The sequence below is a fragment of the Nycticebus coucang genome, chromosome 4, assembly GCF_027406575.1.
Source record: "Nycticebus coucang isolate mNycCou1 chromosome 4, mNycCou1.pri, whole genome shotgun sequence".
Classification (NCBI taxonomy): Eukaryota; Metazoa; Chordata; class Mammalia; order Primates; family Lorisidae; genus Nycticebus; species Nycticebus coucang.
Genome location: NC_069783.1, coordinates 122,073,072 through 122,089,522, shown reverse-complemented (window position 1 = coordinate 122,089,522; position 16,451 = coordinate 122,073,072). Strand labels below are relative to the sequence as shown.

At 36.3% G+C, this 16,451-nt stretch overlaps 1 protein-coding gene across 6 annotated transcripts in view; it reads left to right on the top strand.

Annotated features, from left to right (window-relative positions):
* Positions 1 to 16,451, top strand: part of TAOK3 (TAO kinase 3) — a 177,294-nt gene that overhangs the window by 7,245 nt on the left and 153,598 nt on the right. The window contains exons 1-2 of one of the 6 annotated variants that reach the window (XM_053587888.1): positions 2,380 to 2,525; positions 6,489 to 6,534. The exons of 3 other annotated variants lie outside the window; for them this stretch is intronic. The gene's annotated coding sequence lies outside the window, so the exon portion shown is untranslated. Of the gene's footprint in view, positions 1 to 2,371; positions 2,526 to 6,488; positions 6,535 to 16,451 lie in introns of those variants that run through there. 2 more of the 6 variants (XM_053587887.1, XM_053587886.1) reach the window with 2 other exon arrangements.

The window sequence follows — 16,451 nt, the reverse complement described above, 5'->3', positions numbered from 1 at the left end:
GTCTTGAACTCATGAGCTCAGACAATCCTCCCACCTTGGCCTCCCAGAGTGCTAGGATTATAGGCCTGTAATTTTTTTTTTTTGAGACAGAGGCTCTCTTTGTTGCCCTGGGTAAAGTGCTGTGACATCATAGCTCACAGCAACCTCAACCTCTGGGGCTCAAGCAATCCTCTTGTCTAAGCCTCCAAGTAGCCGGGACTAGAGGCGAGTGACATTATGCCTGGCTTCTTTTCCTTTTTTTTTTTTATTAAATCATAGCTGTGTACATCAATATGATCATGGGGTACCATACACTTGCTTCATAGACCATTTGACACATTTTCATCACATTAGTTGACATAGCCCTCCTGGCATTTTCTTAGTTACTTTGCTAAGACATTTACATTCCACATTTACCAAGCCTCACATATACCCTTGTAAGATGCACCACCAGATGTGATCCTTTCAATCCCCCTGGCTTCTTTTTCTACTCTCACTCTTGCTCAGGCTGGTTTCGAACTCCCGAGCTCAAGCAATCCACCGGCCTTGCCTTTCCAGAGTGCTAGGATTACAGGCGTGAGCCAGGTCACCTAAACTCTGATAGTGCTTTAAAGGGTTGGTACTTGTCTTATCTTTCCTCCATATCCATCCTCTTGATTTTAAAGGGACAGTATCTGAAATGTCTAACCAGGTGTTCTACTAGTGTCTTAATTATTGAATTGTATTACATTTAAATGCTTATTTTAGGCTCAAAATAATATTTAAATACAGTAGAATTATATATATAAGTATGTAGATAATTATAAAATATTGTTATTGCTGCCAGTGAAGATAACAGGGATTTTTTTTATTAAATCATAGCTGTGTACATCAATGCAATCGTGGGGTACAATGTGCTGGTTTTATATACAGATAACAGGGATTTCTAAGGGAAGAATACACTTCTGACCCTGACAATTGGCAAATATAATGACAAAGGTAGTAAGTATATAGAAACCGATATGTTTCTTTTTAATGTTTATAATTGTCCCTAAAATGGTCGTTGACAGTGTTTGGATTTATTATTTTATTTCCTTAGATGATGTTTTTTCTCAAATGGGCTCTAACTTTGGGTCTTTGGAAGTTTGTTTTCCTTTCTCTAGATATTAGCAACAAATGAAATAAAACTATCATTTGTAATGAAAGGTGGTTGTTCACTTGAGTCAGAAGTAGAGTCTGGGAGAGTGTAATACTTTCATCTTCCAAAGCAAATAATAGCAGGGCATTATCCCTTTAAAAACATTTCACTTGATTTTCTTAGATGCTGACATTGACCCTGAAAATTGCTCAAATCAAGTTTCTGATGTTAATTTGGGGTTGTTATCAGTTTTCTGAGCGTACAAGTAATTGGGTTTGAAATGTGTTTTAAGCCTGAATTAAAAGACCTTAGTCACTGGTGACTCATGGTGAGGAGTTTTCCCTTTTTCCTGCTAGAACATAATGCCATTGCTTCCAACATGGCCTTTTTGAAACACAAAACCCTATTTTTGTGTATTAGGTCCAGGAAAAGTTTTTTTCGGTTTATATCAGCAACCTTAATTATAATGCTTTTAAGTAGTGAGCAGTAACTAAAATTGAGTTTCCAAATGTCTTTAGTTTCTGCCTTTGTGGAAGCCTTCTCATTATATATGAAATCCTCAAAAATCCACTAGATAGAACATGAATGAGCTCAGTGACGTTTATTGTTTTGTTTATTATGCTTTGTTTATTATGATATTCCTAGAGCCTAGACAGTGCTGTGACAGAGAAGGCAATTAATAAGCATTTGTTCAGTGAAGTCACATACATTCTTTTTTTTTTTTTTTTTTTGAGACACAGTCTCAAGCTGTCATCTTGGGTAGAGTGCTGTGGCATCATAGCTCACAGCAACCTCCAACTCTCGGACTCAAGCATTCCTCCTGCCTCAGTTTTTCTGTTTGTAGTGAGACCCTGTCTCACTTTTGCTCAGGTCTCGAACTCACGAGCTCAAGCAATCCACCTGCCACCGCCTCCCAGAGTGCTAAGATTGATTACAGGCATGAGCCACCACACCCAGCCTCACATACATTCTTAATAATAATGCATCTTAGAAAAATAAGGAAAGTGTGTTGAAATAAATTTTCTTCAACCTTTTTGAATCAGGTAATTATCAGTTCATAATCAGCCTAAGAGGCTGCTATATTAAAACCGAAGGTGGTTCTATCCTCATAGCTCCTAGCATGATTGTGTCAAACTTCATTTTCCTTTAGTGGATCACTTACAAGAGGAAGGGTAAGTCGGCACCACCCATAGGCACTTGCACCTGTGGGAACCAATGGGCGTTGGAACAGGAAGTAGTTCAGCTTGCAGTGCTGATAGTAATGTGCAGCACCCGGGTCACGCTCTTTTTATCTGTAGTTCCTTATTAGGATTTTACAAGGTTTCTTGAAGGTTTTTTTTAGATATATATAAGTTTAAGAAAATTAACTTTAAATTTGAAACTTAGTATGTAAACGATTATTTGCCTTGTCTTCATTACCAAGGAAATGGTGAGTTGTCCTTCAAAGTTCGCTCTTTGCCTTCTAATGTTGTGACACCTTACTGTAGCATGCAGGGTGGGGGAGTGGAGGGTGTGGAAATGTAACATAATTAAAACCTGAGCTAATGCAATTATCAGTAATCAATAACCAATTTTGTTATTTACTCGATGCTATACTGGTAAGCATGCATAGAATTTCCTAGAGTTTTACGTGAGATTGATTTAGCATGAGCAAGTTTTCCTCTTTTGAAGGGATTGGGGAAAAAATTCTGGAAAAATTTTTAGAAAGTTCTTTCTAAAACGTCAAAATGTAAAGCTGTATAAAATGCTGTTGACGCTAACTGTCTGACCAGGAAGTACTCTCTTTAAGCCTCATTTACAAAAACTAAGTATCTATTATAACTTCCTTTCTCGGGATGAAAGTGTTAATAAACCGGTGGTGTTATTGTAACTTGAGTTGGGTTTTATCTTTCCTATGAGTAAAAGGCAGCTTTTTAAATAAAGTCATCTCTGGGGCAATCTTATTGATTGCTGTAGCTAAATAAAGAATTTTTAAAATCTTTAGTATGTTGGCTTGAAAAATATAGGACATGCGTTTGAGATCTGCTATGAGTAAGCTTAACTGATTATTTTATTTTACATTTAATGTTTAATTGTAAATATGGTTGGTGTCCTAAACTTTGTTAATAAACAGGAATAATTTAAATTCTGTTGAATTTCTTGTAAATATTTATAGCCTTAGCTCAAAGTTCAGCTGATAGTAATTAACCTCAAAAGTCATTAGATTCATATGCTCTGTTTATTTTAATTTGTAGTTTAATATTCTACAAATAAATACTGGCACTTTTTCAGAATTTTTATTTCCCCATTTTCTTGGGTAAGTAAGGTAAATGCTAAGCTTCAAATAAAATATCAAAAGCTTGTCAAAAGAGTTTTTAAACAAAAAAAATTGAAGTATACTAAAGATCATGTTTCTTAAATGGATGCAATTAATGCTAATGGTGTATTACTTTAAAACTATCTCACAATGGCACACTTTTCATCCTAAATATCTTTAAAAATAACAAGGCTATTTCCTATTTTATTTTCTTTTACAGAAAGGGAAAATAGAATAAAAAGCAGAGCTATTTCTTAAATGTAATACCAAATTTAGGAAAGATCCAAATTTTAGAAAGATCCGAGGATTTGGTGATGTTTTGTTTTGTAATTTTTTAAATCATTTTAGTACATAGGGTTAGTTACTTAGTAAAGTATGAAAATAAAATATCTTAGCCATGAGGTAATTAATAATTTATGGAACTACTTTAGTTCATAAAACGAAATTAGATAAAGTAGGAAAGTAGATAGAATTTTTTATTTGACATTTCATAGTTTGTAGGTTAATAAGTAAACATAAAATATTTTGTAAACCATGAAAATCATCTTAATAGTTTCTTTGCCAGAAAAACCTTTAAAAAGGTTTAAATGAAATGTGTAGGCTGACATGGGACTCTGGTGCTCCAACTCATAATATTTTGCTTATTAGATGTGTAAATTAAGTCTTACTATTATATGTAGAATGCATTTTTCATTCAAGAAGCACCGCAGTGGATATTACTAATGGGGAGGTCTATTCTTTCTAATGTATAAAAAAGTAAATTACAAATTCGAATAATCTTTAAAATGTGATACCACATAGCATGTGCTTTTTCCCCTTAATATTTATGAATGCTGAAAACTTAAAAGTACAAATCATTTAAAGTTCAGTTTTCATAAAGACTCATTTATGATTGATTGTTTTATTAGCAGTCCAGAAATATCCCTGAAATAGCTTGGATGGGGGTGAGACAGAGGAAGTGGGTGGTGCTTCCCTAGTGACAGATTATTGCAGATTATATGGCTGCCTGCCAGAACAACACTAGTTGAAGGGAAAAGTGGAAGTAACTAACTGCATCCTATTAATTTGCACGTTTGCTTAGCCAGTTATAACTGGCTAGCTTTATACACAGATGACAGGTTTTAAACTCCTGAATTACTTTCATGTGCTTAATCTTCAATTCTCTACTTTGTTGTGGTCATATCCCTTATCTCTGGCCTGCAAAGATCACACTGACCCTTTTGTGGATGGCCACATGTTAGCAGAAAAGAGAGGGGGGATGGGGAAGGCAGAACTTAAAACTACAACTGCTTTATTTTCTACTTAAAAGTATTTCAGAGTTAAAACGTAAAGAAGTCACATCACATTTTCACATTGAGACAATTTATACAGAATAGTAATAAAAATAATCACTTCTTGTGAAAAAGTTTACAGTTCTAGATTGTTCTGGTACAGCTTGAAATTGAGATTCTTATTGTTGCAACATAAAAGGAAGCTCTGTGGAGGAAATATGACATCTCTGTCCAGATGCATAAGGAGGGAATTACAGTGGAGAGTTATTTTTAGAAGAACTAACTTCTTGTGAATATATTTTGTATACTGAGAAACATTTTTAAACGTTAGTTTCACTGATGGAAGTTATACAAGTTGCTCAGATCACTACATATTCTGCTAAGAAAATATTTTTTAAAACTTTGCGATAACCACCAACCAGCCTAATTAGTCTTAAGCTGACTGATCTAAGTACAGGCATTTCGAAAAATGTGACCAAATTGAGAAGAGATCCCGTCAGTGCTGTCAAAGTCATGTAAGTTGTCCTGCAAATTACCAATCATCGCAGTGTCCCACACTCCTTCGGGAAAGGAGTACAGTGTTCTCAGTTCAAGGAAAGGTTAGAAACTAGTCGAGCAGTCTGTCGTTTCTATCGCTGACAACAGTTCTCAGAATGGATGCCCCTCCTTCGTTTACACCATGAGCAGCACGTCCAGTTTCCTTATATTTCTTACTTTTGGTTTCAGTCATGTATGTTTGGAGTTGGGCATTATCTAATGGCTAACAAGAACATAGGAGATGAACTTGTCTGCCACTTAACAAGCTTCGGGGCCTTACACAAATCCCTGAAACCTTAGTTTCTTCAACTGTAATATGGGCATAATCTCAGTAACTACCTCACAGAATTGGTGTGAGGATGAAATGAAATAATGTAGGAAAAGCACAAGTTTGATCATGAAGGAAGAGCTGGGTGAGTGATGATAGTTATGCTTATTTTTGCCACTTTTGGATATTTTGGCTCTCATTCACCAGTTCTCTGGAAAATGATTGCGGGAAGAGACATAAGGACACATGAAAATTACGTATGGATAGTAGAATCAGTGTTATAATCATAGAAGTAGTTGGAAAGTACCATGAGAGCACATCAATGAAACCCAGCCATCTTATTTATGCCATCCTTCTTTCTTACCACATTATGTAGTACCCATGGCGAGGAGATGGGAGGAAAGGAGAGGCGGGGCATTGACTGTAGATTTAATAATTATTTAATCAAAATGATTAGATAGTCTGAAAAACTTAGTAGCATTTTTTCCATTTCAATTCCAAGACTTTCCTCCCATTTCATAGAACAATTCAGGAAAGCAACACGGCAAAGCGTTTTTATTTTTATTTTTAATGTATTTTCTCAAATAATGTTTGTTTTCTTCCAGGTTGCACCACCCTCAGGTAAAGCTAAGGCTGTATTTTAAGATTTTTAGATCAGATGAAAAAATTGTTTTGGTTTTTTGATTTGGTGGAACCAGACAATAGAGAGTATATATTTGAGGACAGCAATCCCCCCTTTTCTGTGGTTTTTCTTTCCATGATTTCAGGTACTTACTGTGGTCAACCAAGTTTCAAAAATGTTAAACGGAAAGTTCCAGAAATAAACAGTCCATAAGTTTTAAATTTGCATCATTCTGAGTAGTGTGACGTCCTGCTCCCTCCCACCCAGGACATAGATCATCCCTTTGTCCACACTACATACACTACCTGCCCATTAACGACATTAGTAGCAGTCGTCAACTGTGATCAGACTGACTGTCTTGATGCTTGTGTTCAAGTCACCCTTTTTTTTTTACTTAGTGATGGCAGCAAAGAACAAGAGGAGTGATCCTGGCATATTGTTATGGTGAGTCTTTATTATGGTTGTTAATCTTACTGTGCCTAATTTATAATTTAAATTTTCTCATGAGTATGGAATGTAGTAAGTATAGGAACAAAAACAGTATATACAGAGTTCACTGATCCAGTCATTCACTGGGGGTCTTGGAACTTATCCCCTTCAGATCTGGGGCAACTTGTACATAAAAAAGAATGCTTTTCTTCTCTCCTTGGGTCTTCAGGGGTTCATATCCTGTTAGGGGTCAGTTAATTTTATTCATGTATTGAAAATATTAAAACTAATTCTTCCATCAGCAGATTTTCATGAGGCTATGTTAGCAAAGAAGATGTGAAATTTGGGGCACCTACAGTAAATTCACTAAACAATGAACGCTGTTTATAAGATATTTGAAAAATAGCCTTTGTGAATATACTTCTAGTGCTTGAAATGTCTAGGTCTTAGTCTGTAGTATAATCCCTTTGCCTTGTAGCCAGTTCCTGGAAAAAACTATTCGAGAACTTTAATCAGGAGGACAGAACATATACTCAGATGCTTAAACATAGCAATACTTGTTACTTCAGTTTGGGTGTTTATTGATTTAATTCTCAGTCTTCTATCTTTTAAAATAACATACACCCTCCTTTGTATTGGTCCCAAAGAGTATATGGGACACCCGAACAAAATTTTTTAAATGAAAAATGTTTTATGTGTGTAAGAGTATGGATATTTTCAAACATCTGTACTGATGCTTTACTTACAGATGCAGTCAGTAACACCATACCCCTAGCTCATTTATTCAGTAAATATTTACTGAGCATCTACCTGTGTCAGGCCTTGTGCTAGTCCTGAATAGGACTCTGTCTATTCCTTAACTATATAAGCAGAACATCAAACTGTTTGGCTAAAGCAATGCTGTGTCATGCTGGAAAAATGCATAAGAGGAATCAAATTGTCCCTTATTCCCCTTACCTAAACTAAAACCAGTGTTCCACAGTATGGACAATCATAATAATTGCTGATGGAGTGCTTGTTACATACCACAATATGTGCTTTGTAGGGCAGATATCTCAAGGAACTGTGTCACTCCTAATATGTGTATATACATATACACACTTATACACACTCCGTGGGAGGTACAGTGGTGTTCAGAGATGTTAGGCGTTTGTCCAAGGTCAGTAGCAAACCCGAACTTAAACTCAGTTCTGTGCCTGTTTATAACTGTAGGCCCAAGCTGTCTCTCATTGTTAAGATTAGAATTAAATAACTCTGTGTCTGTTAGTGTTGCCCAATGGAGAGAAAGCACCCAAACACCATGTTTATAAGAAAAAGGGCTTTATTTCATCTGGTGGTGCAAATGGCATAGAAGAATTCAAAATGGCCACGCTCCCCAACTGGCTTGGTCTTCTCCTTTTTATCCCCAGCCAAAAAGTTCCAGCCCCCACAGAACTACAGGATTTCGCAGAAGCAGAAATTTCCAGGTCCGGGGAAGTTAAGTTTCTACAAATTCCCAAGAGCTGAGTCACTATGGGGAGAGGGAACCCTGCAGGTGTATCCTTGGGGTCTCTTTGAGAAGACCCCCTAGAACTCACCTTTCCCGGGTATCCTCTCTACTAGTGCCTGCAGAATAAGTGCTGCATAGATCCAAGATGTCATTCATATTTGACAACAAAAGCTGGTCAGATAACCAGTCCATAAAAGTTAGGGGCTATTCAGTGAAATTACGGACTATTCAATACAGTTCAGGATTTTAAAAAATCATTTTAAATATACAGAATAACAGTAGGTTTTTTTCATTTGAAATAATAATTGCAGAAATCTCACAGTGACTTTATAGATGAAGTTCTTAAGGCTTAAGAAAAGTTAAATGTGCTGAACATGCGACAACTCATAGGTAAGTGGCAGAATTGACTTAAACCTAGATTTGCTGGTTCAAAGGTCAGAGCTCTTCTCCATTATACCACAAAGCCAAGTTGTCATTCCAGGGACCAAACTCACAACTCTTTTTTTTTTTTTTTTTTCAATTGAGGTAATATTCACATAACATAAATTATATAATTCAGAAGGTTTTTAGTATATTCTTAATGGTGCAACCATCACTATCTAATTCTAGAACATTTCCTTTACCCTAAAAAGAAACCCTATTCACAGGCACTCCCAATGACCCCCCAACTCCTGGCAACTACTAATGTATTTTCTTTATGGATTTACCTACACTAGAAATTTCATATAAATAGAATAAGACAATCTATAGCTTTTTGTGTCTGACTTCTCTATTTGATATGTTTTCAAGATTCATCCACATTATAGCTTGTATCAATACTTCATTCCTTTTTATAGCCAAATAATATTCCATTGTACGTATACCATGGTCTGTTTATTCATCAGTTGATGGACATTTGAGTTATTTACACTTTTTGGCTATCACAAATACTGCTTCTACAAATGTAAATATATAAGTTTTTGTATGAACATATGTTTTCAGTTCTGTTAGACATATACCTAGGAGTAGAAGTGTTCATAATTATTTTTTGTAAAATCAGATGAAAATGCTTTAAAATAAGTTCTTTTGAGTCTTTTATTCAGCACCCCACCTCCACCCCATCCCCCATAATATTGTGTATTTAGCTCATTTGGTTACCAGAACTTTTCTTTAGAAGTAAAGAGAGGCAAACTTTATTTCAGATCATGGATAATAGTTTTTAATTCCAGATGAATAATCTGCGTTTGACACTGTTTACTATGCTGAAAGCACTACAGAGAAAATACAATTAAGATTCCTACTGCTAATCATATTCAATTAATAGAATTAAGAAATATCTATGTCATTTCAAAGCAAGGCAGGATGGCATCAATGTCATCAAGAAGTTTTTGAGGGGCGGCGCCTGTGGCTCAGTTGGTAAGGCACCGGCCCCATATACCGAGGGTGGCGGGTTCAAACCCGGCCCTGGCTGAACTGCAACCAAGAAATAGCCGGGCGTTGTGGCGGGCGCCTGTAATCCCAGCTGCTCGGGAGGCTGAGGCAGGAGAATCGCTTGGACCCAGGAGTTGGAGGTTGCTGTGAGCTGTGTGAGGCCACGGCACTCTACCGAGGGCCATAAAGTGAGACTCTGTACTTTCTATACATGAAGTAGGAAGAGGTTAAAACTGAACTAGGAAGATGGGGTCATTTGGATTCAGAATTTGAACTGAGTCTTGAATACTGGATAGTTCTTCAGCAAGTGTGGTGAGACATAATCAATATACTTTTTAGCCTAGTTCAGACATTATGAACAAAAGTATCGGATACTTAGGGATAGTAGCAAATCAGAAGACTTCAAACCTCTCTCAAGCAGTTTGAACTTTGAGCAAGTAGACAGTGGGGAGCCATTTCAGGTGCGTGAATAAAACAAATTGATGCGATCAGGGCCTTTGAAAGATTACTTCATCCATAATTTGTAGAATGACTTAGGGAAGGAGATTCAGAATGAGAACTTGGACTGGTAGCAAGGTTCTGGAACTGTCCAGAGCAAAAGGGAAAAGCAGTTTGTGTGAGATTTATTGAGAGCATTAACAGCTTGAGGGAGAGACCCAAAAGAGTAGGAGTGAATCAAATAAACTAGAGAAAGTATAGAGAGAAGAGAAGAGGCCCAGCACAAGGGGTGAGGGATGGAGGTGGGTGGAAAGGAACTCAGAGGACGGTATTACATAACCCAAGAGAAAGAACCTTGTAAAGAGATGCTTCACAGAGGTGAAAGAAAGATACAACCAATTCAATCCTGTTTGAATTTGGAGATGAGGTTGGAGCTAGTTAGCTTGTTAGTGTCAGAGCATCTTCCTTTCAGGGAGTTTTTCCTCCTTCCCTGGATAAATGATACCTTGACCCTGCGGTAAGCCAAAAGGAGGAGTTGGTAGAGAGTAACAGAAGATTTAAGAAAAGTGAGAGGGGTGAAGGAATGAGAAGGTAGTAGGATACAGAATTAAGATGCCATTTGTTGTCATAGTTGGGGAGAGGTGGTTAACATGAACAAAGAAGACCGAAGGATGAGGACAATTTAGTATACAGAGAAATTTTAAGGTGGAATGAAGAAAAATTTAGGAAGCTTACATTGAATGGCTTAATGTTGAGTGTGTACTAGTATTGCTTATAGTAACACTACAGATAGACTACAGTAGAACCTCCTTTGGTGACCACCTTAAGTTGACCTAATTTTCATAGACCAGACATGCACCACCACATGTACATATCAGTATAGCAGGCCTAGCTCCTTACGTTGACCACCTCTGTTTGTTGACCAGTTTATTACCGGTCCTTGGATGGTCAACTTACAGAGGTTCTACTGTAGTTAGAAAATACCTTGCATTATCTCAGGCCTATGTAGACAGATTAAGCTCTGTCTTTGTGTCTTATATAAACATTTCATTCTTCTAACTATATATTGAACATATCTTTGCCTATTCTTTTAAATGCATTTACTTCCCCAAAGCACAGCTACATTATGTAATTATGTAGAGTGCCAGGTTAGGCCTGTTAAGTCCACATTTCTGCTAATTATTCAAGCTGTGTATTTTGAGTGCTAATAATAATGAGAACTCAAGTACAATATTTTGTTTAAAAATTACTTTGTGATCCTGTTTGAATTTTTATGTAAATGTTTTATTATTTCTACCAGATACCTAAAAATAATATTTTATATTTTCCATAGAATAGAAATTTATTAGTGATCTGGTCATAGTGTAGCAGGCATTGTAGGGACGTTTTACTCTGCAGGATTATTAATTTAATTAAAAGTAACAGTAAATATGTGTCACTTTGAAATTCTAAATTCTCTGTTTTAAAAATGTTACAAAATCAGTTCCTTATCAGTCCTAATGTTGGGAGTTCCCACCAAGAAGACTTTGTTCCCCTTAACACTGTCTCCTCTTCCCGACCAAATGGTGGGAAGTCCCTTCCCCAACATAGTTCTTCTCATATACTTTTTAACAGCTGCGCAACTAATACATGCTTTTTGCTTTAATAAATAGAAAATACATATGAGTAATTGGAAGAAAATGAAAACTATTTTCTATATCCAGATACATTTTGACAGAAAGACTTCCAGACATTTTTTAGATAAAATGTATTTTTAAATAGTAATTGAGACACTTATATTGCACATACACATTATTTAATATGCTCCGTTTTAAAACTTCAACAGTATATCATTATCATATCAACAAATATTTATCTCACTATCTCTAAATATACTTCTTCCACCTAATTTTTAAGCCTGCATTATTATATGGATATGTAAGATGATTTTTTTCTTAGCTTTTCTTATTACAAAGCATTCTAAATCACTTCTTAGTCAATCCATCTCCACTACAACTCTAGGTTTCTTTCCAGTCACATGGAGATTTTATAGCAAAGAGACTATAAGAACTTGATTTTCAAGAACATGTTTTAATTTGTTTTTCAACTTGAGTGGGTGAACGGCATTATTATGGTGTATGTCCTGAAAAAGGCATTCATTGCTTGAAAACATGGCTCCTGTTTTCTCTACCCATCAGAAACATAAGCCAGTTTCTTACAATTCTGTTGAGCAACAAGGGCTTGGAAGGATGCGTACTTATCTTCCCAAACACATGGTTCTTTTCCTTGGCCTTCATCGCTCCAGAGGAGCTCCCACTACACTTCATCTCTTAAAGCTGTTATCAGCCTTCCTTCCTCTTCTGTTCCTGCCTAGTCAGGACTTTTGTTTGTTTTTTGTTCAAGTTTTGCATTCATACCTCTTGGTTAGGAACCATTCAAGATCTTCCTTAGGAGAAACAGTGGTGTTGTCCAAAGTAACCAACTACTACAGTCACTTAATGAATATTTCTTGTCCATTCTGAGGGCTGTATTTCAGCCTCTTTAATCTATTTTGTATTACTTTTTAAGATTCTATCCTGATCTGACCTTAAAAATAGATATTTTCATTGTTTTACTAGAAGTCAAATTTAAATTCAAATCTGTATCACTACAGCAAATACAAGGTTACTAGAACTGCTTCCAAAAAATGGATATGGTTCAGTAAAGTTAACATTTTACTTAAAAAATAGGTGAATAAACTAAGCTTATGGAATTTGCTAGTGATCCTTAACTGGCTTATACTGTGGAAAAACAGATTAAAATTCTAATTATCATTGACAAGGTGAAAGGGTGAAGGACTATTATACAAGAGTTGATCAAAGATGTGCTGGGTGATTGACTAAAGGACTACAAAGATAAAGTGTAAATATAACAGGAGGCACCAGACTTTGAAAAAGCATGAGAGAGGCCAGGTACAGTGGCTCATGGCTGTAATCCTAGCACTCTGGGAGACTGAGGCAGGAGGATTGCTTGAGCTCAGGAGTTCAAGACCAACCTGAGCAAGAATGGAAAAAATGGAAAAATGAGCAGGGGGGCACCTGTAGTCCCAGCTACTCAGGAAACTGGGGCAGGAGGATTGCTTGAGTGGAGGAGTTCAAGGTTGCAAAGAGGTAGGCTGACACCACTGACTTGAATGGACAAGAACCTGGGCAACAAAGTGAGACTCTGTCTCAAAAAAAAAAAAAAAAAGAGAGAGAAAGAGGAATAAATAGTATAAAGTATTATGCTATTGATAGTTTTATTAATAGTAGTTTTAATTGATCTTGACTTATTTTGCAACTAAGAGGAAGTCTTATTTTATATTTGCAAAATTCTTTCCATAGTTACAAATATGAATTGAGAGAAAGGAGAGGTAAAAGCAAGTGAGGAAAAAAAAAAACAGGGCCGTGAGATTGAAAGTTCTAATTGCCATTTATCTTTCATGTTGTTAAATATATTGTGAAGTGATAGTACCAGTGCAACATTTCTTAGGTGAAATTTCCATCATTGTCAAAATATGAATAGGTATTGCTGATGTGAACACTGCTTCTCCCTTGTGAGCCAGGTAGGATGGATAGGTGTTTTAAAATGTGGTATTCTGTCTGTTCTGTGTATTAACAGAGATTTACACCTGCACTTTTATGTAACAACTGAACAAATCAATGCTGGGATTGCTTTACCTGAATCTTATGGATTATATTTATTATGACACCTGTTTCCACCTTGCTTTAAAAGAATCAAGAGCTTGAATCTTTTTATTTTGTTAAATCAGAAAAAAAAATCGGTACACAGATTAAAGAGCAATTGGTACATTAGGGACTCTGGAAGAAAGATGAATGGAGTCAATCTAAACAATAAAAATAGTATTAAAGTCAGAACATTGTCAGTGTTCTAAATGTATAAAGTTATCACAGCCTTGTTAGTGTTTTTGTTTTTCTGAGGGGTTTTTTGTGTGTGCGTGTGTGTGTCCTGTAGAGCTTGGAGCAAATAAATTCTAGGGAATTTTTATAAGATTCTCAGGGTTTAACAAAAAAAAAAAACCTAACTCTCAAAACTTTCCATCTCAAAATTACTGTTTTTAAGTACTTACTTCCTTTAAACTAAATGTATTAATGGTTTAATTTGATATCGTTCTGATACTTCATTCTACAATTTGAGGATTCACCCAGTACAGTTATATCAAACAATAAATATTTTTAATTGTTTTTCTGGGCATTCTAATTCCTGGGTTATATACATGCAGTGATTGAGACTCCAGGATTCCATAAGAAATTTTTGCTTTTGATTAATAAATTTATTCCACAGTGAAGTGGTATCTAGAGCTTACCAGTAGATACAGAAGGGACCACTACCTAATTTTTTTAAAACCTAAGAAATACTATTTGAACTTGATATGCAAATTTTAGAAAACTTATTATTATTATTATATTGCAATTTTTGGCCGGGGCTGGGTTTGAACCCACCACCTCCAGTATATAGGGCTGGTACCCTACTTCTTGAGCTACAGATGCTGCCCAACTTACTAATTTCTAACTGGGTGAGAATGCCTCACAACAGAATACCATCAGCTATTTCACATTGCATGCTTTATTTATTGATAGTACACAAGTATATAACTCCTTGTTATGGTATTGTTTAGTAGTACTGTAGAAAAGAGTCTGGCATTTACTGTATTGATTTCTGTAAGCTTCTGTAATTGATAGGTTTCGAACCTTTATTATTTTAAATCTCGAACTAACTGTACCTCTTTACTACTTGTATCACAAGATTTCAGTATGTCAGAGGAATATTATAACACTATCAATCTTTATAAAAGGATCAAATTCAAAGTTATTTCATGCAGTGCTAATAAAACTTTTAGTGATCATACATAGTAGAACATGGGCGGCGCCTGTGGCTCAGTGAGTAGGGTGCCGGCCCCATATGCCGAGGGTGGTGGGTTCAAACCCTAGCCCCGGCCAAACTGCAACAGAAAAATAGCCGGGTGTTGTGGCGGGCACCTGTAGTCCCAGCTGCTCGGGAGGCTGAGGCAGGAGAATCGCGTAAGCCCAAGAGTTAGAGGTTGCTGTGAGCTGTGTGACGCCACGGCACTCTACCAAGGGAGGTACAGTGAGACTCTGTCTCTACAAAAAAAAAAAAAAAAAAAGAAATTAGAACATAGTCTGTACTGTCAGCAGATTGCTTCCTCACAGGAGCCTTCTTATTGGAAACACCAATTTAATAATACATGTATCAAAACTGCCTACTCTCTGACGAAGACACATGGTTCCTTCCAACTTTGAAATCCTGTGCTGTCCAGCTGATTTCAAATGGAGGAAGAAGTATTTGGCCAAAGTAAAAACAGTAAAAATGTTACAACAATCAAATTAGAGATCAGAGAAGGGTTTTGTTAGCATGGATTAGTGGACTTCCTTGATAGAAATCATATTAAAACCTCAGAATGAAGAAGGAAATGTTTTGAAAAAGCTATAACTGGGGCGGCGCCTGTGGCTCAGTGAGTAGGGCGCCGGCCCCATATACCGAGGGTGGCGGGTTCAAACCCAGCCCCGGCCAAACTGCAACCAAAAAATAGCCGGGCGTTGTGGCGGGCGCCTGTAGTCCCAGCTGCTTGGGAAGCTGAGGCAAGAGAATCGCGTAAGCCCAAGACTCAGAGGTTGCTATGAGCCGTGTGACGCCACAGCACTCTACCAAGGGCGGTACAGTGAGACTCTGTCTCTACAAAAAAAATAAAAAATAAATTAAAAAAAAAAAAAAAAGAAAAGAAAAAGCTATAACTGAGGTCAACTCTCCCTCGTTTTTTTCTTTATTTTGCTTAGTTTGACCTCAGGTCTATACATTTTTAGCATACATAATCAATATTACGCTGGTAGGGTGACTTAGTCTGGTTATTCATAAATAAGATTTAATTCTTTAAATTTATTAAGACTTCTAAAATTGGAATAAATTGGAATAAAGTTGAACAGATCAGCTAGTCACAATGTATGGACCTAATTTGGATTCATGTAGAAAATAGAATAAAAAAAAACATTTATGGGGCAATGTGGGAAATTTGAAAATTTGACCTTTTATATGATGACATTAAAGAATTATTGTTAAGTTTTCAGGAGGTATAGTTATTACATTTTTTAAAATTATTTTTTTAGACATACATTCTAAATATTTGTGGATAGAATGATTTACTTGGAATTTGTTTCAAAATAATGGAGTGCTGTGGGAAGTACGTGGGCCCTGAGTTGATCACTGTTAAAGCTGGACATGAGGCAGCTCATTATACTCTTATGTTACCTTTCTGTACGTTTAACATTTTCCATAATTTAAAAAATCCAAAAAATAACACAATTCATCTATTTGGGTTTATAAAAACTATTTAGATATCTTAATTCCTTATAAAATGACACAGAAGCATTACTTACACAAAAGCATTCCATATCATTTTCTTTACTTTCTTTTCTTTTTTTTTTTAAGGGACAGTCTCATTCTGTCACCCTCAGTAGAGTGCTGTGGCATCACAGCTCACAGCAACCTCTAGCTCTTGGATTTAGGCGATTCTCTTGCCTCACCCTCCTGAGTAGCTGGGACCACAGGCACCTGCCACAAC